The following is a 22,888-nucleotide window of genomic DNA, read 5'->3' as shown; positions in this document are numbered from 1 at the left end:
AGGGTGTATGAACTATGCGAGTAATAATATCACTCTTTGGGTTTTGAAGTGAGGACACAAGACACATGACTCAAAAGTGGAAGCAATATATGTAGCAGGTGCCTGCTCAAGGGATTCCTGAGGTTTTCAGGCTTTCCTAGGAAGTAAATGGAGCAGCAACAACTGAAAGGAAAAGAGAAAAGCTAGTCCACATGCAAATCTCCTATTACTACCAGCATCCCTTCCAGAAAAACTAGAAACTCGCTGGGAATTAAAATCCATTTTGAATTTTTTTTTAAATTAGCAGTCGGGGTTTTTATTTTCCTCCATCAGAGATCAGCTACAGATCCTCCATTGTGCACTGGTGTGAACAGTAGCAATTGCGGGGTACTATATTTCCAGTTTCAAAAAAGAGGACACCTATGGGGGGAGCAAAATATGAATGTGGTATATTATATACCTTTGCCCTGCCCCTGCTCCTTACTCCCAAACCACAGCCCTGCTGCTGCCTCTTACTCCTGACTCACAGTACCCTACCACCCAGACCATGCTGATACCCCTAACTCCCGAACCACAGCCCTTTACCCTGCCAGCCTTCCCACTGCCCCTCACTCCTGACCTGCAACCCTCTGTCTCCCAGCCCTGCTTCCCATGCAGCTCCCTGCTGTCCCCAAAGAAACCTTCCCCTCCCTCCCTGCTCTGCCGCAACCTCAGCACTAGCAGACAATCTCTCTCCAGCTGCTGGGGCCCATGTAGACCCCCACTCAGACCCATGTGATGCCCCCTGCCTGCAATCGCCAAGCCTGAAGTGGCACCTTGCTAGGGCAAGCTAGAAAGTGTTGGGAAAGCAGAGGCAGAGCAAAATCCTGGACATTTGCTAATATTTTAAAAAACGCCTAGACAGAAATGGGATGACCTAAAAAGGACATGTCCAGGAGAACCTGGACATATGGTAACTCTGGGATGAAATGTGCCAGTAGTACAGGGGTAAGCAAAATGCAGCTGGAGTAGCGGGGTGCTGAATGTAGCCTGCCAGGCCATTCTATCTGGCCTACGGGGCCTCTAAAAAATGTAGAAAATTAGTATCTATCTGCCCCTGGCTTCCTATCATACAGCCCTCGATACCTTGCCAAAACTCAGTAAGTGGCCCTCCACCCAAAATAATTGCCTGCCCCTGCAATAGTACCATGGCATGGATCCAGCAGACATTGTTTGTTTGGCTGTGATCCTATATGTAAGGTGATTTAATTTGTGAAACATTTCTTGTCTCCATTTTGTCCCTTTTGGTGTTTTCCATCAGAAAGCCACAGAGTTAGTGTTCATCAAGAACCCGGGTTTTCCGTTTCTCACAGAAAAACGTGGAATTCCTCCTCTAATGGAGAAAATCATGGATTTTAAAATAATGCAGGGCACCACAGGTTTCCCCTTGCAGGCTGGCAGAGTTCCAGCAGGTTGGGAGTGAGGGGCTGTGGGTCAAGAGTGCGGGGCAGTGGCAGGGTCAGCGGACTGCAGGTTGGGAGTGAGAGGCAACAGCATGGGCAGCGCACCAGCATACCAGGGCTGGCTGTTCAGCACCACAAAGCAGCAGGGGGAGAGCAACAGCTGGACTCATAGCCTGGTGAGTAAAGGGGGCAGTGGGAGCTCTGATATTCCATGATAAAAAAAAAAAAATCAAATGCCAATGTATAGGTATTTAGAATAGAATTACCATACGTCCTGGTTGTCCCGAACCTGTCCTTTTCTTGAGGTGAGCTCTTTGATCTCCATTCAGGTGGGTTTTTAAATCTGACCAAATGTCTGGGATTTTGCTTTGCTCTGCTCGTGGGAGCAGAGGGAAGGTGATCAGAGGCAGCTGAGGAGGCGCGTGCAGACCCATGTGGTTGCTCCCTGCTGCCTTTGATCACCCTCCCCCTGCTCCCACCAGCAGAGCAAAGCAAAATCCTGAATATTTGGTCAGGGCAGAGGGGACGGGAGCTGGGACTGCCATGGGGCAGAGGGGTTGCCTGCCCCTCCAGTGGGAGAAATGGATGGGGGGGCCCTTTGGGGGCAGTGGGGAACTCTGTGGCTAACCATTGGTACCACAGGGGTCGGTGCCTGTGCTCACATGGGCTGAATGGCCAGGAGATATTGCCCAGAGGGGAGGGCGAGGGGAAGGGGAGGGGGGGTAATGACCAGGCTGCTTGGTGGCGTGCAGCAGCCCTCTCCCAGAGTGGAGGGTGCCACAAGCCTCCCCTCCTCTTCCCTCCAGCCCACACTGGGGCCAGACAGACTCTGCCACCACCTGCATGAATCAGAGCCACAGCACTCAGGCCTGGTCAGGACAGGGACAGCTGGGGCCCTTCCAACAGGGCTGGGTGGGGGGACAGGGGGCTGTAGGTCAGAAGTTAGGGGCACCAGCAGGGCTGGGGGGACTGTGGCTTGGGAGTGAGGGGCACCGGGTGGGGGAGGCAGGGGACTGTGAGTTGACAGTGCAGAGCACTGGCAGCACCAGGGGGCTGCAGGCTGGGAATGAGAGGCACCATCCTGGCCCAGAGGTCAGAGAATTTTGGATTCTTTTAGCATAGAATTTTGGATTTTTAACAGAGAAAACCAGGATCCCCGATGATCACCCTCTCATATTTTGACATGCTTTACTGAAAGCTGAAACAATATTTCCATCCTATGTAACACTGAAAACAAAAATCCATTTTTATGGGGAGAAAGCAAGGCAGTGATTGTCAGGAACATTTTTAGTTGGCTTGCTTTTTTAAACATAGCTAATTAAAGATTTTTCTAAGATTGAAATATTTAATATAGTCACAACTGCTATGGTTTAGTAGACAGGAGAAGAGCAAGTTAAAGTGCACATTAAATTTCAACTATGTAATAAATTGATTTCCATATCTGCTTCTGTATAAAAAGAGGCAAGACTTCTTTGGGTGATATCTTGTATTGGACCAACTATGTGGTTGGGATAAAGTTAGACAATGCAAAAAACATTCTCTCTCAGGTCTCTGATCACAGGAACCAGGCACAGCCAAGTGAAAACCAGCAAGAGGGGAGGGAGTGAAAGAAATTCTCAGGGTAACAGACACACAATTAGCAGAAAAAAAGAAGCTGATTACTGAGTGATCAAGGCCTATCAAAAGGGAGAAGGGTCATTCTCACCTTTCCTGTGTGGAAAGAATTCAGAAATTTGGTAAAATATAATGTGCCATAAAGCCAATATCTGTATAAACACTCACATAAGACACACACAAAATGGTAATATGTATCAGTCAGTTCTAGCAATAATGTCAATTTTATGTTTCAAGAATCTGTCTCCAGTCAGGGATTAAACTTTTTAAAGGTTTTTTAGTGAAGGTCTGTATGTCTCCAATCCTACAAGGATTTATACATGTGTCTTTATTTTACCCAAGAGGCTAGTCTCAATAAACACAAGCACTTATGCAAAGTAAAATTAAGCATATTTTAAGTAGGGTTACCATATTTCCACTATCAAAAAAGATGACACTTAGTGGGTGGGGGAAGAGAAGGGAAAGGGGTATATGATTGGTGGGGGTAGTGATATGCCCATGACCTGCCCCTGCCCCTCACTCCTAAGCCACAGCCCGCCCCCCCCCCCCAGCCCTGATGTTGCCCCTCACTCCTGGCCCACTGTACCCACAGCCCTGCCAGTGCCCCTCACTCCTGACCTGTAGCCCCCTACCTACCCTAGCCCTGCCAGTGCTTTTCACGCCTGACCCCCAGCCCTGCTGCCCATGCAGCTCCTTTGCATGCACACAGTCTCCATCTCTCTCTGTGTCTCTGGCTCTCTTACCTACAAGCAGCTTGCCAGGGCCAACATGCAGAGCACATGATTCCCCAACAGCCAATGACCTTGCTCTGCTGCTCCCAGCCCCAGGCAGCCAAGCTGGATGTGCCTGGGAAAAGTCAGAGGCAAAGCAAAAACCCAGACTTTTGCTCACATTTTAAAAACCCTCCTGGACAGGAGGACAGGGGGCCAAAAAAGGGGACATGTCCAGGAAAACCTTATTTTAAATTATTTCAGGATTGGGGCCTTATATCATTTATTTATTTATTTATATAACTTCAGTGGCTAATTCATTTTGAGTACTCTGAAAATCTTGAAAATTTACTACCATCACCCATTTAGTTAAGGTGTTAAACTCAGGGTAAACATTCATCACAAACCAGCCATCTACCAAAACAAGAATACACCAAATTTATATTCTGATATTTCTAAGGTAAGAAGCCAATAGACCCCCCTGCCTCCCCCAGAACAAACATCCTTAATAAACAAATCTTTTCCAGCTATCTTTGCACATAAAGTAAACCAAAATGCAATAAGCCTTACTTCATTTTAAAAAAACTATTTCAAGTTACTTTCAAAAAAGGCTGGTATTAAAAAAAAAAGTCCACAGTCAAGCTTCTTTCCCAGACACAATTTGTGCTTACAAAATGAATTGAGGTTATAAATCTCTGTTCCTGAATTTTTCTTCTTAATTCAAATCCCTTTCAAGAGGAATGGGAAACTGAGAAATAAATGTATATACAACTTGTTCACCTACCTCTTCTCACAAAATTATACTGCCTTCTGCTATTGCAGCAAAGTCCTTAGCTTTAAAATCTACTATCTATGCAGTAGATGGAGTGATACTCTAACAAAGACCCTGAGGAGATTAATAAATCTATTCTGTAACAGTATCACTTCTCTAGAGTCATGAGATTTATTAATAATTCAGTAAATTTTCTATTCAATGTAGCATTAGATAATTTGATATTGTTAGGCAGAGAAACAGCCTTAAGTACAGTGGCAAAGTGACCAATCCCATTATGGAATTGGAAGTCAGACATAGCTTCCACTAACCTAAAATGCTCTCCAATGCTGAAAGCTTAATCCAAGAAAGCAAGCAAGAAAGAAAAGAACTGGAATCAAGATGGAAGAAATTTTCATTTCAGGGATCATCTTGGCCAAAAGCAGTAAGGATAGCTCCCCCAAAGGATGAAGCTTATTAAGAAAACTTCTTAAACTCTTTAGAACCTGAACTAACTTCACTACAGAACTTTCCAAACTCTGAACTAATGACTCTAAAAGTGTATCTAGAAATTAAACTCTCAAAAAATTAATTCTACCCAAAACATTTCCTCAGCCAAGTCTGTTACCATTTCTTCCATAGGGAGTGATATACTGAAGATTTCCCCTCAGGTTATAGAATTAAAACACTGCCGATCTGTCAAACAGTTTAAACTTACTCTAATATAATCAATAATTTCCCTGCACATTTTATTCCCCCTACTGATAAAAACCCTACTAGCCTGTAAGCTGCCTACATATTTGCAGTACCTCTGAGGAATCTATACCTGGAGAACAAACAGCTGTGAGACACTGGGTATCTAAATATCAGTTTTCCATAGCTAAAGCCATCACAGTATCATTTCCAAACATTAGTGATATGAAATCCCTTCCAGCTTCTTGCAAATGGAAAAGCAACAGTTCACAACTGCCAGAGAAGAATGAGACAGGTTAGACAGCACTTCAAACCCAACACATGGTGGGTTTAAAGAGAAGTCAGAGCTTATGTATCCCTTTCCAGTTGGTTTCTCACTCTGATTTTCCTCCTCCTCTGCATCTTTCTTCATTTGCTCCTCTCCCTAATTCCACTGGTTTTGTTTTATGCCTTTCTTTCTGGTTTTTTCTCAATCTATTTCTCACATACTTCACTTATAGTTCAATTTACTCTCTCTCCTTAATACTTTCCCCCGGGTTGTTTTTTTTCTCATTTAGGTGTTTCTGCTTCTGTCATTAAATTTAACATCGAGCTTCTCTTTCCAGCCAACCAAATCCAACTTCTTCTCCAAACTGTCACTCCCAATTGTCATGGACCTTTCCCTCCAGAATATTTTAACCTTACTCCTGCTACAAAATTGTTGTTCACACACACTGTTTGCTGTCTGAATGTCACAGGAGCTAGAGATGAAAGAGAAGACTTCGGTTAACTTGTCCATCTCCTTAACATGCAAAAGTACAAACTCTATATTTACCAGTGCTTTTCCTACTCTAATTTTAATTTCCCAAGCATAAAATCTTCCACCACTTATCTTGGAAGACCATCCCACAGCCTAATCTGTTTTATTGTGAGGACATTTTTCCTGGTATACATCTTATGTTTGCACTTCCTTAATTTTATAACATATTTAATCACACTTCACATCATCCTAACTCCATTTCCTCTTTTGTAGAGGTTTATGCCTTTAGGTATTTGTGGAAGTAGATGGAAAAGATCACTCTGGGTAGTCGCACACACAGGCTGCGGAATGGAGTGGACCACCCGGGCCATGGCCCGACCAACTTTTAGCACATTAATTTAGCTAGCTATGCAATTAAGAAAAATAGCTATGTAGTTAAGAAAAACAGTGGGGGGAGTAAGGTAATCATGTCAGCCAAGACCTTCAGTGGTTAGCCTTACCCTCCAGGTTGTCTCCCCCTGCCACTGTCTTCCCTTTATCTAGGCTTCCCATCCCATGTATAGTTTTCTCCATTAATTCATACCACCCTCTTGATCTATGAAACAAAGTAAAAAACACACAAAAAAAGAAAATAATGTCTTAAAACATTTTTTCCTAATGGGCAGGAAGCATATTTGGGCAGGGGCAGGAGTTTTTCAAGAAGAGGACCCGTGGGGCTCCTGGTAAGCTTGGGAATTTGGGGCTGAGGTGGGACTTGCCACAAATTTGGGGGCTACAGAAGCCCATTCGAGACAGCCCTCAGCAGCAGGAGGAAAAATGACTTCTGTGCCGACAAAGAACTGTTTGCTGCCATTGCCATTTGCATGTCTATTGCTTGCCCTGCTTCTCCCAGGCCCACATCTAGTCTACAAGGAGCCCTCTGGTCTGGACTCATCCAGAAGAGTGGAGTGAGTCTGAAAGCCCTGGTCAAAAAGTCTCCTACTGTTAACCTCAAACTATATTTCTCATACTTTCCACTCTCATCCCATATAATTGTTAGGCACAACAGATCAATCACAGTCCAGAAAGTCCTTCAGGCCAATACTCCAATTCTAATGAATGGCGGGTTAGTGAGAGCAGCTACTTCTGAACAACAGGAACAAGACCAGGGATTCTGAAAACTCATGCTTACAGTTTGCCTCTCTCCTGGTCTTTTGTTACTTATCGTAGCCAGGATAGGGGAGAAGCGGGAGGAAAAGGCAGCACATTTCCACATTGTCAGATCTGAAATTTAAGCTTTGCTGTAGAAGCAGCTGCCCTAAGGAACATAGGAAAAAGGAAGCATTTGATGGATCTGAGCACTTACAGTATGTTAGCTTTTGTTAGAGAAGACTGGTAAGTTATAAAGGTGCTCCTTAAGCCCCAGTCTGTAAAGGGTTACAGGAACTCAAGTTCCTCTATCTTGTCTCTAACAACTTGTCTCTCACATGGGTGACTTGGGCTATGACTATCAAAGTACAGTGGAAACAGCTGCAGGTGCAGCTACCCAGGGGGAAGGTTGCGTCCTCTCCCATCCCAGCTTGCTAAAACCTGGAAAAGCCTCTTGTGGCTGTGATCAAGGCTTATAAGTTGCTTTGTTCTTGTTTTGAATCATTTTGTGTTTGTACTGCAAGCCTAGGGAAAGCAGCTTTATTTTACCTTTTTTTGGGGAGGGGGTGTCCAGCTTTTGGAGACTGTTTCAGTTTAGGTGAGAAAGAAATAACCTTTCTGCATTTAATTTTAAAAAATAAAAAGTCTAGATATACAGATTTATCATAACAAACACACACCTGTGAAGTCTAGAGTTTGGGGAAACAATTGGCTAGCTAAGATGAAGCATTGTAGTCCCAGGGTTGCAATTCTCAGAGCAGCTGCCACCAGTATCAGGGGTCATGAACACTTTTCTACACTGGTATATGGGAGAGGGCTCTTCATGAAAAAAGGATGAGAATTTCTAAGCCAGAATATCCTAAAAAACTGTAAAAATATAATGGCAAAATTTCACCATGGAATATTTTTTGTGTTTCCCGTGGAAAAAAAAATATAAATATATTTTTGTATTAAAAGTACACAGAGAATTCTATTGTCATCTTTATTTCTAGTTCTAAATCAGTAGCTGGTGAAATAAAAGAATTTTAGTCCCATGTCAATGAGAATCTCAAAACATCATAGAATCATAGAAATACAGGGCTGGAAGGAAACTTTGGAGATAATTTAGTCCTTAAGCCAGAGGCAGGATCATTGCTATCCAAAGCACCCTATACAAATTCATTGTCTAACCTACTAGTAAAACTACAGAGTCAACCCTGACCCAACCCAGACCCTGACCCAAACACGGCCACAGGAAAAGCAGGGTGACAACAGTGACAACTTATTGTGAGGGTTCTTTAAATTCACTTAAGGGATCCAAGGAAGAGGGCCAGGCAGGGGAAATACCGTAACCACTAAGGCAGTTTTCCTAGTTGCTGGGGATAACCACTTTTCTGGCACGGAGTAGTACCTGCAGAGCTAATGTATAGTTAACCTCCCACTTTCATTTCCAGTGGGAAGATCTTGGCTTTAAGCCACTTTATGGAAATGGGAGACTCCTCCTAGCTTGCTTCTGCGGCCATAGGCTGAAGGCAAGTGAAATTTGGGGGCATCTAGGGTTCGGCCTGCATGTAGGATGCCTCCCAAAGGATTTGGAAGCATCTGAAGCCCCAGGTAGGGGTGCAGGATGTTTGCCAGTAGTAGGGCCACATGTGGTCCTTGAATAACTCATGGATTCAGAATTGATTTAGCGGATTTGGCTTTGAATACAAAACAAAAATCCAAAGAAGAGGGCCACTACCATTAACAATTCCTCCATAAGAAATTGTCATGTACAGTAAAAGCTCTGTTATCCGGCATCCCCTGGGAATGGGGGATGCCAGTTAATCAAATGTGCACTGTCTGGTGCACTCCCCAGCATCAGTATGCTGGGGGACAGGGAGGGGGGCCCCACTCAAGCTGCTTTGCCCTGCCCAGGCTGCTTTGCCCCAGGCCGTGGGCCAAAGAAGTAATGAAAAATAACTCAGCTCATGGCATTGAAATTGGAAGTGGGACTTCCAGTTTCGCTTTTGCCGCGTCCCTCGGATGCCTGTTAGTGGAGCTTGCTGGCTGATAAAGTGCCAGATAGCACAGCTTTTGCTGTATAAAACTTTTATAATAATCCAAACAAAAATACAAAATACCATGTTTATTTTAATATAAGATAACCTTCCCTCCATAATTTTCCAGGTATAGAATCTAATTATTGGAGGTTTGCCTTGTACTTGTCCCTTTCTCACTGCTACAGCAGGGAAAATGAATCTGGGGAGGTCAGGTAGCCCCCTTGTCTTCTACTTTCCCCCAGCTTGTTTCCCTGGCTGCCCCTTCCCCCTCTCCTTACTGTGAGATCCTGCTCTCCCTAAGTACATGGAACTAAGAGGCAAATTTGAAAACACTAACCTTGAAATTAAGCATAGCTGTAGTAATTTGCATATAGTACCCATAGACATAGTTCATCCAGGATTGATTCATGTTACCTTTTTTTAGCCCAGGTACTCTATAAAGACACTTTTAAGGAGCACTTTGGCACATATATATAGTACAAACTTTTTTTTAGAACAATATAGTTCCATAAATAAATTATATATGCCAGGGAAGTTTGTGGCGACAGCGAACATGCCTCCTGAGCAGCAGGGCTTCCCCATGCCTCCCTACCTGAGGGCAAAACAAGAGAACATGCTGGTGGCACTTTCCCACTGCCTGGCCCCAATACCCCCAGGACAGCCAGCAGGGAGGGGGATGCAGGGGGCACGAAGGAAGGGAGGCAGACATGGGCCAGGCAGACATGGAACAGCGGCAGGGGAGGTAGAACAGGGCTGGACCCAGAGCAGAGTGGGGGGTAGAGCAGGGCCAGACCTGGAGCAGTAAGGGGGAGGAGCAGGGCTGGACCCAGAGTGGCAGGGGTCGTGGAGTGGGGCTGGACCCTTAGCAGTGGGGGGGTAGAGCGAGGCTGGACCCAGAGCAGCGAGGGAGGGTGCATGGGGCCAGATGTAGGGCTCCGTCCCCCCCCCATCATTCTTGATGGGCAATTTGTTAGTGTGTGTGTGTATATACATATTTACACACAATCTATACTTACAAATCTGTCTCATGACTAGAACAGTTCATTCAACAGTACAAACCATAGCTTCACAGTTACACCATTCTCATTCCCATTACAAAAACCTCGTACCCACACACCAACATGTCTGGATATGTAGGTACTGTGTTTTAAGCACCTTGGGGCAAAAGAGGCAACAAATGTTAGGTATCATTATTTGAAGCCCCTGCAGTATCGTATCATCAGTGGGAATTTCTTCTTTGCTTTGAACACACTGAGGACATGAGTTATCTGCCAATTGCTTAAGTACACAGACTACTTAAATGTTTTAATATCTTTCAGTTCCACTGTTTATTTTTTGTATCCAGTAGGTTGATGAAGTGAAGTTTGTAGGCTTGTCCGCAAAAGGTGTTTTGTAAATTCTCCCTGAGAACTGGATTTTTGGCACATTATAACCTGCTTAACATCTGATACAATTTACCAGCAACATATAAATTTCAAAAAGCCGATTTCAACAACCAGGACTAATTTTTAACATTGATTTTATGCTCCCCTCCCCCAACCTGGTTGACATGTGATACCTACAGGTAAACAACCTGCTTTTGTTCCCTGAAACCCTCCTAAACTTGCATTTATGCAGAACGGCTTCCTAAAGACCAGCTTTTTTCATACCTGAGGGATTTCTGACCATCTTTCACATCTCTCACTATTTTGAATTTATTTTTCTTGCCTGAAGGATATGCATGTCCCAAAGTGTGCAAATAACAGCTTTCTTACAACTATTTAGTTGGTCTAATAAAAGATATCGCCTCTACCCAAAGACTCCAGCTACAGGTCAACATTCTCCTCCCTTCACACCTACCTGTTTCTTATCTGTCGTCTGCCACAATTTGCATTTTCACTGACTGGCATTCTTGCATATTGGCTTCTGGGGTAAACCATCCAGGAAGAGCACAAAACACCTGCAGACACTCCCTCTGCCTGAACAAGAAAGCTTTGTACCTGAAAGCTTGCAAATAAGAATTTTTCCAAGTATTTATTTGATCTAATAAAATGTAGCTTATAGTGGTGGTTTTACTAGTCTGACTGCATTTGCTATATACTGAACAACAAGACAATGGAGCATGCTTCCTGGCCACTTTGATGATCTGTTTGTGGATAGCCTTTTGGAGGCTCTCCCCTTTTTAAAAAGTGTACATCTGGTTTTTTTTGGAAAAACACAGAGGTCTAAATTTAGGTTTTTAAAGGCTTGGGATATCTAGATAAGTGGCCTGAAGATTTTCAAGTGACAGGGAGCTCCAGCAGGGAACCATGGATCTGTCATCTCAGCACTGCGCATAACTCGTCTTCTTGGATCACTACACCTATAACAGACATAAAATGCTCAGCCAATACTTTGGCCATCAGCTTATAGTTTCATAGATTTCATAGACGTTTAGGGTCAGAAGGGACCTTAGTAGATCATTGTCACAGGAGCACCAAGGTGTCCTGTGCCATGTAAGTAAAAGGAACCGAGCTGCCAATCAACAGGGCAGTGCAGCTGTGGGTTGCTATGGCAACCAGCCGGTCAGGTGACCGGAAGGGGGCAGGGCCGGGCCCTTTATAACAGCCCAGGCCAGAGCCTGACCAGAAGTTCCCTTCTGACGGTTGCAGGAGTAAGACCTCTGTGGCTGAACTGAGTGGCCTGAGTTCGTGGTTGCAGCCTTACCATGTGGACCAGCTGTGATGATGCCAGGGATGAGAACACCCTAAAGGGAGGTAGGGTTGGGAGCCCTAGAGGGGCTTGGAGTTTACCTTATGAGCAAGGAGGCTCTGTATTGTTTATGTTGTAGCCAGGTGGCTCAGGTTTCAGTTATAGTTGCACCGGAGGACTGGGTGAGGCTGTAGGGGTGAGAGGAGGCCTCACAGGAGCTCCCCAGCAGCTTGGGGTTCCTGTTGTCCAGCAGGGGCACAGTGCCAGTGGGGCACAACTGCTTGCGCTGGAGTGGCATGGTGTACGGGGTTTGGACCCCAGCCCGTAAGGGCGGTGTTTTGCCCAGTGGGGCAAACGACCCAAAGAAGGGTCAGGGAGCCAGGCACGGCTGCGGCCACCTGAGCCCCAAGCGTGGAGAGCGCGGCATAGGCCCCAGAAGGGGCAGCGAGCGCGTGCGGAGAGCGCGGCATAGGCCCCAGAGAGGACGAGGCCCCAGAAGGGGCGGCGAGCGCGTGCGGAGAGCGCTGCATAGGCCCCAGAGAGGGCGAGGCCCCAGAAGGGGCGGCGAGCGCGTGCGGAGAGCGCGGCATAGGCCCAGAAGGGGGGCAACGGCCACGGAGAGCACGGCAGAGGCCCCGAGAGGCGCTAGAGGTGCGGCAGAGGCCCCCGAGAAGGGCAGGGAAGCCCAGAGGTGGGCGATAGGCCCCAGAGTGGGGCAACGGGCTGAGGAGTAGTACAAGAGCGTAATAGGCCCAGGGGCGCCAGTAGCGGGGCAGCGGCTATGAGCCAGGCCCAGGGGCGCCGGTAGCGGGGCGGTGGCTACGAGCCAGGCCCAGGGGCGCCAGGTGGGTGATGAGCCCGGAGTGCCGGAGAGAGCACCAGAGGGCAGGGGACCACACAACATCCTGGGTAACAGCTGTGAGGCTTGAGGCATGCTAAAGGGGAGGTAGGAGGCACGCATAGCCCTTAAGGCAGGGGCATATAGAGGTACCCCATATGGAGTAGGGGCAGGAACATACGTAACGTTCACCAGGGGGATAAAGGCAGCCTCCCATATAAACTTAATGGTCACCAAAGTCGTGGCGGGTGAGAATCCAAGGGTGCTGAGTCCACCTTATGTGACGGTAGGGGGCACTAAGGAGTACACAGCCGCTCCTAGGCCCCACTCCTTCACAATCATCAAGTCCGATCCCCTGCCCTGGGGAGGAAAGAGCACTGTGGTCAGATGACCTCAGCCAGGTGCTTGTCCAGTCTCCTCTTAAAGACCTCCAAGATGGGGGAGAGCACCACCTCCCTTGGAAACCCATTCCCAGTTCTAATAATGCTTACTGTAAAGAAGTTCTTCCTAATGTCTAATCTAAATCTGCCCTCTGTCAATTTGTAGCTGTTGTTTCTAGTAACTCCAAGGAGTGCCCTGGTAAATAGAGTATCTCTTATTCTTTGCTGTCCCCCCGATGAATTTGTAGATGGCCACTAGATCCCCTCTTAGCCTTCTCTTGCAGAGGCTGAAGAGAACCAGGTCCCTCAATCTCTCATATGACCTTACCGGCAGGCTTCTAACCATTCCAGTGTGGACAACCGCTGGACCCTTTCAAGGTTTTCCACATCCCTCTTGAAGTGCGGCACCCAAAACTGAATGGAATACTCCAGCTGTGGCCTTACCAATGCCACATAGAGGGGAAGTATTGCCTCCCTAGACCTGTTCATGATGCACCTGCTAATGCATGATAAGAGTGTGGTTAGCTTTACTGATCACTTTGTCACATTGACATCTCATGTTCATCTTGGAGTAGACTATGACTCCGAGATCCCTTTTTGCTGCTGTGCTGCTTAGGAAGTCATCTCCCCCAGTCTGTAAGTGTGTTAAAGATTCCTTCTCCCAAGGCATGAGTGACTGCCTCCTGAATCTGGGGGGGCACCCACGGAAGCTGCCCATGGTGGCAGTCCTGTCATGGTGGGCACCACCTCTACTGACAGCATAAATGTTGGCTGTCAGGGGAGGCACTGGCCCCATCGGGGGGGCACATGCACCCCCTTGCAACCCCATACCAGTTGCCTATGTCTCAAGGTGCAGTACCTTGCACTTACCTTTGATAAACTGCATCCTATTCTGCTCTGCCCACTTTTCCAACCCATCTAAATCTGCCTGAATCCATTCCCTGCCCACTACTGTGTTTACTTTGCCACATCATTTGGTGTCATTTAAGTTCAGGACCACTACAGGCCTCCGTTACCCACTTCTTGTAAAAGAGGGTTATAAAGCCCTTCTCCATCCCCATTTACAGATAGCTCTCCTGCAAGTACTTTTTACAGATCTCCAGCAGGTCCAGGTCCCCCTGGTTTCAGAAAGCAATATAGAACTCCTTGGGAAAGCTGTCTGCCCCAGGAGACTTACTGTTCTTGAAACTGTAGAGAGTTTTATCTCTTCCATCATCCACTCCTCTGCTAGCTTCTGACTCTTGTCCTCCTCAAGGACCTGAATGAGTTCCTGCAGGCATTCTTGCACGGCCTCTGGACACACAGTGTCCTCCCAATAGAAGGCCACTACAGTCTCTGGCAGCCCTTCTTTTGACTGTTGCTCCACATCTGCACTGTCTACCAGGCAAAGTACAAACTATGTTTTTGGGGGGGTTTTTTATATTTTGCAAAAATATTTAATTGTACATCTAGCAACCTGTCTTGTGACTGCTGTAGTTCACCTGACAGTCCAAACACACACATCTTTACAGTTACATCATTCCTGGTCCATTACAAAGACTGCACCCTGAACCTGTGCTCCTGCGTGCCCACACACCCATCACCATTCCCTTGAAACTGTCACAGTTACGCAAAAAACCATCTCAGTCACCATCCTAATCCCCAGTCCCCCTCCTGTTTGTTCAGTCCTTTTACTTGTCATTATATTTGTAATTGTCATTGTCACCACATGGGTGATCATGTACACCTGCCACTGTCATAGCAGATTCCCTGCAAAATACTTCACAAAGCAGGCTGTTTTGGATTCCATCCCTGTTGCCAGTTTGCAAATCTAGCTCATGTACTTGGCCCCGAGGGAAAACAGGATACCTGGCATGCCTCTGCCTCTGAACTGTTTTGCTTTGTACAGTGTCCTCACCACTTGCTCCCATGTGGAATTCCAGAAGATGCACATGGCTCATTGGAACCTGGAGATGACTTTCTCTGATGCAGGGAAGGGGAAGACTAAGGCAAGGTGTAGAGGTATCAATCATAATATCTCCTTCATGAGTTCCATGCGCCCTGCCATTGACAGGCAGTACAACTGCCATAGTCCCACTCCCTGTCTGACCTTGACCTCAATCTTTTCCCATGCCCTCTGTCCAGTCAGCTCTGAGTCAAACTCCACCCCAATGATCCCGTCATGGGGGACAGAGACCCCCAGGGTTGACAGGTCTCTGAGTTTGCCCAGTACTAGGCAGGTGCTTTTACTCATGCTGAGCTTGGCCCCTGCTGCTGCCTCATATACCTGGGTGTGATATAATGCTGTTTCAACCAGGCACTTGTCCCCATATAATCCATTGAAGACATCCATGTAAGCCAGGACCTTTGTCTCATCTCCATTGCTCCCAGGCATCTTTACGCCTCTGATCCCAGGGTCCTACCTGAGCCGCTAACAGTTGCATCACACAGATAAACAAGATCAGGGAGAATGGGCAGCCCTGCCTGTTGCCCAAGTCCATGGCAAATTGGGGCTATCAGGGCCCCATTTACCAGCACCTTGCTGCTCACATTGGTGTATAATGTCTTTATCCAGGTGATGAAGGTTGAGGGGACTCCCATCTTTTTCAGCATCTCCAATAGGAATGAATGAGATACCTGGTTGTAGCCCTTCTCCAGGTCAAGGTTCAGAATGGCAGCATTTTGCCTTATCTTCCATTGGTACTGTAGTGTGTCTTGCAGCTGCATCAGGGCTTTGTGGATCTGCTACCCCAGCACTGCACACACCTGGTCTTCATGGATCACTGCACCTATAACTGATTTGAAGTGCTCAGCCAAGATCTCCTCCTTGTAGGGTACTCTCTATAAACATCCAGCAGATCCAGGCCCACCTGGTCCCAGAAAGCAATGTGGGACTCCTTGGGTAGGCCATCTGCCCTCTTACTGTTCTGGAAACTGGAACATTGTGTTGATCTCCTCCAGGGTCCAATCCTCCACCACTTTCTGGCCCTCATCCTTCTCAATGACCTGCATGACCTTCTCCAGGCATTCCTGCATGGCCCCTGAGTCCTCTGGGCTTGCAGCATAAAGCTCCCAGTTGAACACCATTGCTGGTCAAGCATCCCCTTACTTGACCAGTGCTCCAACCCCACTCCGTCTACCAGGCTGGTCATTGCTTCCTTCTTGGTTTCCTTTATCTTGCTAAAATAAGCAGACCGCTCCTCCCCCTCCTCTACCCAAGGGTCCAGGCCACGTAAATCTTCTTCCTGGCCTGTTCCCTATACCAAGCCCTAATTTGGGTCTTCACCTCCCACATGGCCTCCCTCATCCCAATCCCAAGCTGCCTACTCATGCAGGCTCTGCAACTTGCAGTTTAGGCATTCATGTTGCCTTCTCTGGACCCAGGCTTGCCTCCTTCTGGAAGAAATTTCCTATTCTCTCTTTCACATTGGCCTACCACTCTGTGTGGTTCTGGTATCTGGGACTGAGAGTTTTCTGTCCTGTGTAGTGATGTCTGAACTCCCACTGTATCTTCTCATTGTCCACAGGGGTCATGTTCAATTTCCACATGTCTTTTGGGGTGCCCCGCCATTTCTGTTTTCACTGTCAGGAGGCAGTGGTCTGAGAAGCAGACCAGTGTGGATTTGGCTTTAACTACTGTCCACCTTTCTAGAAGGAGGACAAATTCTGTACCTGATCTTAAGTGACTCCAAGGCTCTAGTTAAGTGAACTTTCCCCTCGGTCCTTTGGCTTCTCTGCCTGCATCCACCAGCATATGTTCACAAATAAGCTGCTGCAACAGTCTAGAGGATCTGTCAAGTAACCTCATTTTGGCCTCCGCTTATTCTGTCTCCCAGCTCACTGATGCAGTTTAGATATCCTAAAATCACCACTGGCTGGCCACTGGACACCACTACCATCATGTTTTTAAAGGAAGGCATGTTTCACCATTCTGTTTGATGGTGCAGATGCATCAAAAGATCAAAAGGTCCCTTCCTGTGTTTCCAGGGTGACTTGCAGTAACCTGCCGGTGGTAATTTCTCTGTGTCGCAGGGGGCATACTTTCATAGATTTCATAGACATTAGGGCTGGAAGGGACCTCAGAAGATCATCGAGTCCAGCCCCCCACCAGAAGGGCAGGAAGTCAGCTGGGGTCATAGGATCCCAGCAAGATAAGCATCCAATTTTACTCTTGAAGGTGTTCAGAGTAGGTGCTTGAACCACCTCCAATGGCAAGATATTCCAGACCTTGGGGGCTTAGACACTAAAGAAGTTGTTCCTTATGTCGAGCCTGAAACGGTCTTGCAGGAGTTTATAACTGTTTGACTTTGTCTTCCCTTGGGGCACTCTGGTGAACAAACATTCCCCCAGATCCTGGTGAACAACCCTTATAAACTTGTAGGTGGCCATCAGAACGCCCCTGAGCCTGCTCTTTTCCATGCTAAAGAGCCTTAAAGCTCTCAGCCTGTCATCGTAAGGTCTGTTTTCCTGACCTCTGATCCTGCGTGTGGCTCTTCTCTGGACTCTCTCAAGCTCCTCCACATCCTTTTTGAATTGTGGGGCCCAAAACTGGATGCAGTACTCCAGCTGTGGCCTCACCAAGGCTGGGTGCAAGGGGAGAATGACGTCCCAGGTTTTGCCTGAGAAGCATCTATGGATGCAAGCCAGCATTTTGGTGGCTTTACTAGCCACAGCATCGCATTGCAGGCTCATGTTCATCTTGTGGTCAATGATGACCCCCCAAGTCCCTTTCATCTGTAGAGCTAACAGCATAGCACTACTGAGATTATATGCATAGTGCAGGTTTTTCCTCCCAAGGTGGAGAACCTTGCATTTTTCAGTGTTAAACACCATCAGGTTCTCGTCCGCCCATTTGCTGATCCTGTCCAGGTCAGCCTAGATCACCCTTCTGTCTTCAGGTATGGATGCTTTGCCCCAAAGTTTGGTGTCATCGGTGCCTTGGCCAGTCCGCTTCTGACTCCAATGTCCACATCATTAATGAAGATGTTGAACAATATGGGTCCAAGGACAGAGCCTTGGGGGACCCTACTGATCACAGGGCACCACAACCATTGATTCCTGTCAATTACAACCCTCTGGGTCTGACCCTGGAGCCAATTTCCTAGCCAGAGGATTGTGGTGGACCCAAGGCCACAATTGGCCAGTTTTGCCAAGTGGTGATCAAGGGATACCAGATCAAAGGCTTTTTTGAAGTCAAGATATATGACATCAATCTTTTTTTTCCTTGTCCAGGTGATAAGTCACCTGGTCGTAACAGGAAATGAGATTGGTCAAACAAGAACTACCTGCAGCAAACCCGTGCTGGCTATCCCTTAGGATGTTGGCATTGGCCAGTCCATTAAGGGTGGCCTCTTTTAATAAACTTTTCTGGGGCAGATGGAGTGTCCCACAGGAGCGCAGTGGGTGGCCCCCATGTGCTCAGCAGTGAACCTGGAAATGAACTGGAAGTACTTCCGGTCCATTTCTGGGTCCACCCAGGAGCACACTGGGGGAGCCCTCCACAACCCCCCAGCTTGGCAATCAGCTGAAGGGGGACCCTGGTTGCCCCCCAGACCCAGGAAGCACCAGTTGCCAAGCCTGGGAAATGCAGGGCGGTGGGGGGGGCCTGGCACGCTCTCTGGCAGACCCGGAAATGGACCAGAAGTGCTTCTGCTTCACTTCTGGGTCTGCTGCTAAGTGCGCTGGGGAACTCCCCCCCCTCCCCCCATGCTTCTGTGGGACACTTGATACACCCCAGCATCGCAGCATTCACAAGCCACCTGCTGTCTTGAGGTATGTAGAAAAAACATTTAAAGCTTTGTCTATGTCCAAATCGCCAAATCTTTCCAAATCTCTGAATCAATTCAGAGGGTTCCAATTCAATTCAGAGAGATTGAAGGGTCCTCCAATTCAATTCAGATTTGGAGATTCAGCCACCGAATTGGGCCAAATCTCTACCAAACTGAATCAAGGACTGAAGCTTTACACAGCCCTACTGAGCAGGGCTAAGGAAGTGATATTTCCTCTCTACTCAGCTCTAGTGAGACCCCAACTGGAGTACTGCATCCAGTTCTGGGCACCTCACCTCCAAGGGGCTGAGGGGAACTTGGTGGTTGTCTATAAGTAGGTAAGAGGTAAATATCAGGAGCTGGGAGAAACTGTTCAGTAGGGCACCCCAGGGGAGACAAGAAGCAATGGCCATAAACTGTTAGAGGATGGTTTCAGGTTATATGTAAAGGAAGAACTTCTTTATGGTAAGGGTGACTAGTATCTGGATTAGACTTCCCAAGGTGGTGGGGCAGTCCCCACCTTGGAAGTCTTCAAGACACCTTGCTGGGATTATTTGATATCAGTAATATTCCTGCCTAGAGCAGGTGGGGTTGGACTCAATAATTTTTTGAGATCCCTTCCAGCCTTTAATTTCTATTCTATGGATACTGCTACCCACACTGCCCAATCATCATTGGCTCCTGACCTGCTGAATGAGCGGCTGTCAGCTCACCTTTCCTTGAATGAAACATAGTCTTTACAACTGGGCAGGCCACACTCTTAAGACAAAGGGGGTGCCTATACACAAACACACAGTCTGCTCCAACATGCTGGAATTCCAGTGTTGGAGCAGACTCAATTAATCGAGTCTGCTGGACCATGGCAATTGCCACACTCCATCAGGCTCCTGCATCTTGTGTATCAGCATCCCTGCACTTAGAAAATTGTGGCAGGGGTGCTTTATCTAAAGCTTAAACAAGCTTTAGTTCAAGCATCCCCACTGCCATTTTTAAGAGCGGGGATGCCGATACATAACACACAGTGGCACTTCAATTAGAACAGCTCTTGAAGCTGCTCTTATTAAAAAGCAACCCCCCTTCCCACCCCCAGAGCATATGTAAAAGTGCCCAGGATGTCTGTCTGCAATTGTCCAAGGGCCACTTCAGTTGTGTCCCACTTCTCCTTCCTAAGCAGGCTTCTAACATTAACTGAGGCTATAAGGATCCCCGTGAGTAAAAATGTGCTGGTGGGGTGGGTCTGTAGCCTTTTCATGTCACTTTTTAAAGTTTAAGTAGTTTGGGGCTCTTTTATCTCCAGCTTTATCTGGTCCATCAGTTTGCAGGGTCTTTTCCAGGATCATGGCTCCCTCAGCTGTCTGATGTGTGTTCAGGGGGACTTGCCTCTCTTATGATGGTGGGGAGTTACCCAAGGGTTCTGATTTGCTGCTAGGGTACCTGGGATCTCCCTTTTTTCTGACCAGAATTCCATGTCAGAGTTTTCACTTTCTTCATTTTCTGGGGTCCTTTCCCAGTCCCTTTCTGGGGATTTTGTTTTTTTTCCATTCCTTCTCTACTTTTTCTATCCTTCCTATTTCTTCAGCCAGTTCATCCTCCCCTTCCTTTTTTCTGAGTTTCTCAATCATTTTTCTTAATGCTATCAAATTATTTTAAGAGTGGGTTTGGTTCTACTTCTTGGAGAGGGTTTTGCCTTCTGTCTTCTTGCTTTCTTTTCTGCCCCACTCCTCTCTGTTCCTGCCACATCAGCTACAGCTGGGCATTGTGGGAGGGAGGGGGTTAATTTTCTGTCTTCCTTTTGTTCTGGTTTTTTCCCTACACTAGTGTAGGCTTGGGGGCACTCTTTAAAGACATGCCTCTGTTTTCCACACAGATCGTGCCACCATTCCTGCTCGTAGTCCCTGGCTTCATGTCCCTCTTCTTTTCCCATGGCAGATTTGGGTTGTGCATTGTGCAATCAGGTGTCCCTCCGCCCTACTTTTCCTACAGAGCTTAGGTTCTCACTGGTAAAAAATGAAGCTCCTATGGGGTCCAGGGAGATTGATGGGCGAAGGTGTTGCACTTCTTCTCTTGGATTCCCAGGTTTACTTTTGCATTGGTTCTTCAGGCTCTAGCTTACAGTCTGATCTCATCCAGGACTTTCTCAACTTTTTTCCCATTCTCACACTGCCTTTTTAGGCCAAAACACAAGTCCTCTTCCTTTACTAGGCTGGAATGCATTTTAATTGTGATCAGCCTCTCTTCTTGAGCTTTTCAGAGCAAATCCAAAAAACTTCAGCTGGTAGCTTCCTGTGGCAGCCTGCAGTTACTCCCAGAATTCCACCCTGCTCCTGGCATTTTTGAAGTAGACACCTGACTCTGCTCCACACAGCATACCAATGATCCAGTGCAAATTAATTAGCTTTACGTTTAGCAGCTCCTGGAGGACCTTGGTCATGAACTTTTTACTTCCCATTGGCAGCGTTCCTGTAGTCTCCAGTTATTCTTTCTTCACCCAGAATTTCACTGTGAAGTATCCTCTGTTCCTCTCCATCTTGCTATAGGGTCCCATCCAGGGGTCTAGCAACATCTAGTTTCAGGGTCTCCACTCCCCCCTCCCCATTTGATAAGGGTGCGGAAACTTACAGTCTCTTATCTGAAGCAGGGTCAATGGATGGTGTCTGAGAAAGCCACCCAGGTATCTCACCTGTCAGGTAAGTACAAATTTTTTTTTATTATTTTCTGTATTCCAAGTCAAATTTGCCAAATCCATGAGTCATACCAGAACCATAAGTGGTCCTACTATTGGCAAACATCCTCCACCCCCATCTGGGGCTTCAGATGTTTCCAAATCCTTTGGCAGGCATCCTACTTGCAGGGGGTTTGGATACCCCCAAAGTTTTGCTTGCCCTCAGCCATATGGCCACATGAGCAAGCTGGAGAGGAGACTCCCCTTTCCATAAAGGAGGCATAAAGCTAAGACCATCCCACTCCAGCAGCTAAATGGGAAGTTTACTATACATTACCTTGGCAGGTACTATCCCTATGCCAGGAGAGTTGTCTTCCCTGCATGTGACTAGGAAGACCACCTCAGTGGTCACAGTGTTTCTCTTACCAGGTAAACATAGGACTATGCTTGATCTGAGCATAAGAGGCTACACATGATATTAGTCCAAAGCCAAAAGACTCAGGATTTAACATATAGTTAATTGGGCTGGGCCCCACCAGTCAACAGGACTTCAAGCCATGGAGACCCCACATCTCAGCACTATTCAGTATGTGTATACTCCAGATATCCCGCACAAAGGATCCATGTGCTGATTATCCTCCCCATCCCCCACCCACTTATAACTGAAAACAGGTGTTCTTGTCATGAGTACTGGGATCTTCCAAAAATGTATATGCAGATGAGGCACAGGGCAGCCTGGTCTGACTTCCTCACCTGGGAGTGGCCATGTTAATCATATGCAACAGGCTGAGAAGGATGTAGCAGGTTCATGGCCACTGGGGCAGCCATGATGCCCTCTAATGGCTGTGCATTCTCTGCCTGGCTCAGGCTCTAAAGTAGCCCTCCCTTGTTCACTCACCCACCATACCTTCTTCTTACCAGTGATAGCATAGAGGGGGGCTGCCCATGGGCTTTTAGAGAGCTGGAGTCCTTGCAAATGACTACTGGGACCCTCCTCTGGCCCGTCTTTGCCTTAGCTTGGCTTCCAAGCCTAATAAGCCCTTCTCAGCTTTCCCATGTGCCTGCAGGGCACCTGTAGCATGAAGGGCAGATTGCACGGTTCTGTTCCTACCCTACACTATGCCCCAAGCCTAATGGGGGTTACTGTACTGTTTATTCACTCTGTAGGGGCCTTGGTCTTATCACCCTTCTAACCTTTAGCCCCAATCTGTGGTACAAGACCTGGTTTCTAGGCTCCAGCCTCCCTGCCTGTGTGCTCCTGACCCTCTCAGCCTCTGGTGGTGGTCCCTTTTGGACCTTTGTCCCCTCCCAGGGCTCTGGCCCTGATCTTGGGCCAGTTGGGCTCACCTGGCTTCCCCAGACCTGGCAGTCTGTATCTGAAGCCCCACTTGGGCTACCAGCTCTCTGAGTAAGCCTTGAATCTGCCCCAGCAGGGCACAAGGAGGCTGTTTGCCTGTACTAGGGCCACATATGGTTCTTGAATGACTCATGGATTTGGAATTGATTTGGTTGAT

The sequence above is a fragment of the Crocodylus siamensis genome, chromosome 5 (genome assembly GCF_052110815.1).
Source record: "Crocodylus siamensis isolate JL-2025a chromosome 5, ASM5211081v1, whole genome shotgun sequence".
Classification (NCBI taxonomy): domain Eukaryota; kingdom Metazoa; phylum Chordata; order Crocodylia; family Crocodylidae; genus Crocodylus; species Crocodylus siamensis.
This window is presented reverse-complemented; position numbering follows the sequence as displayed.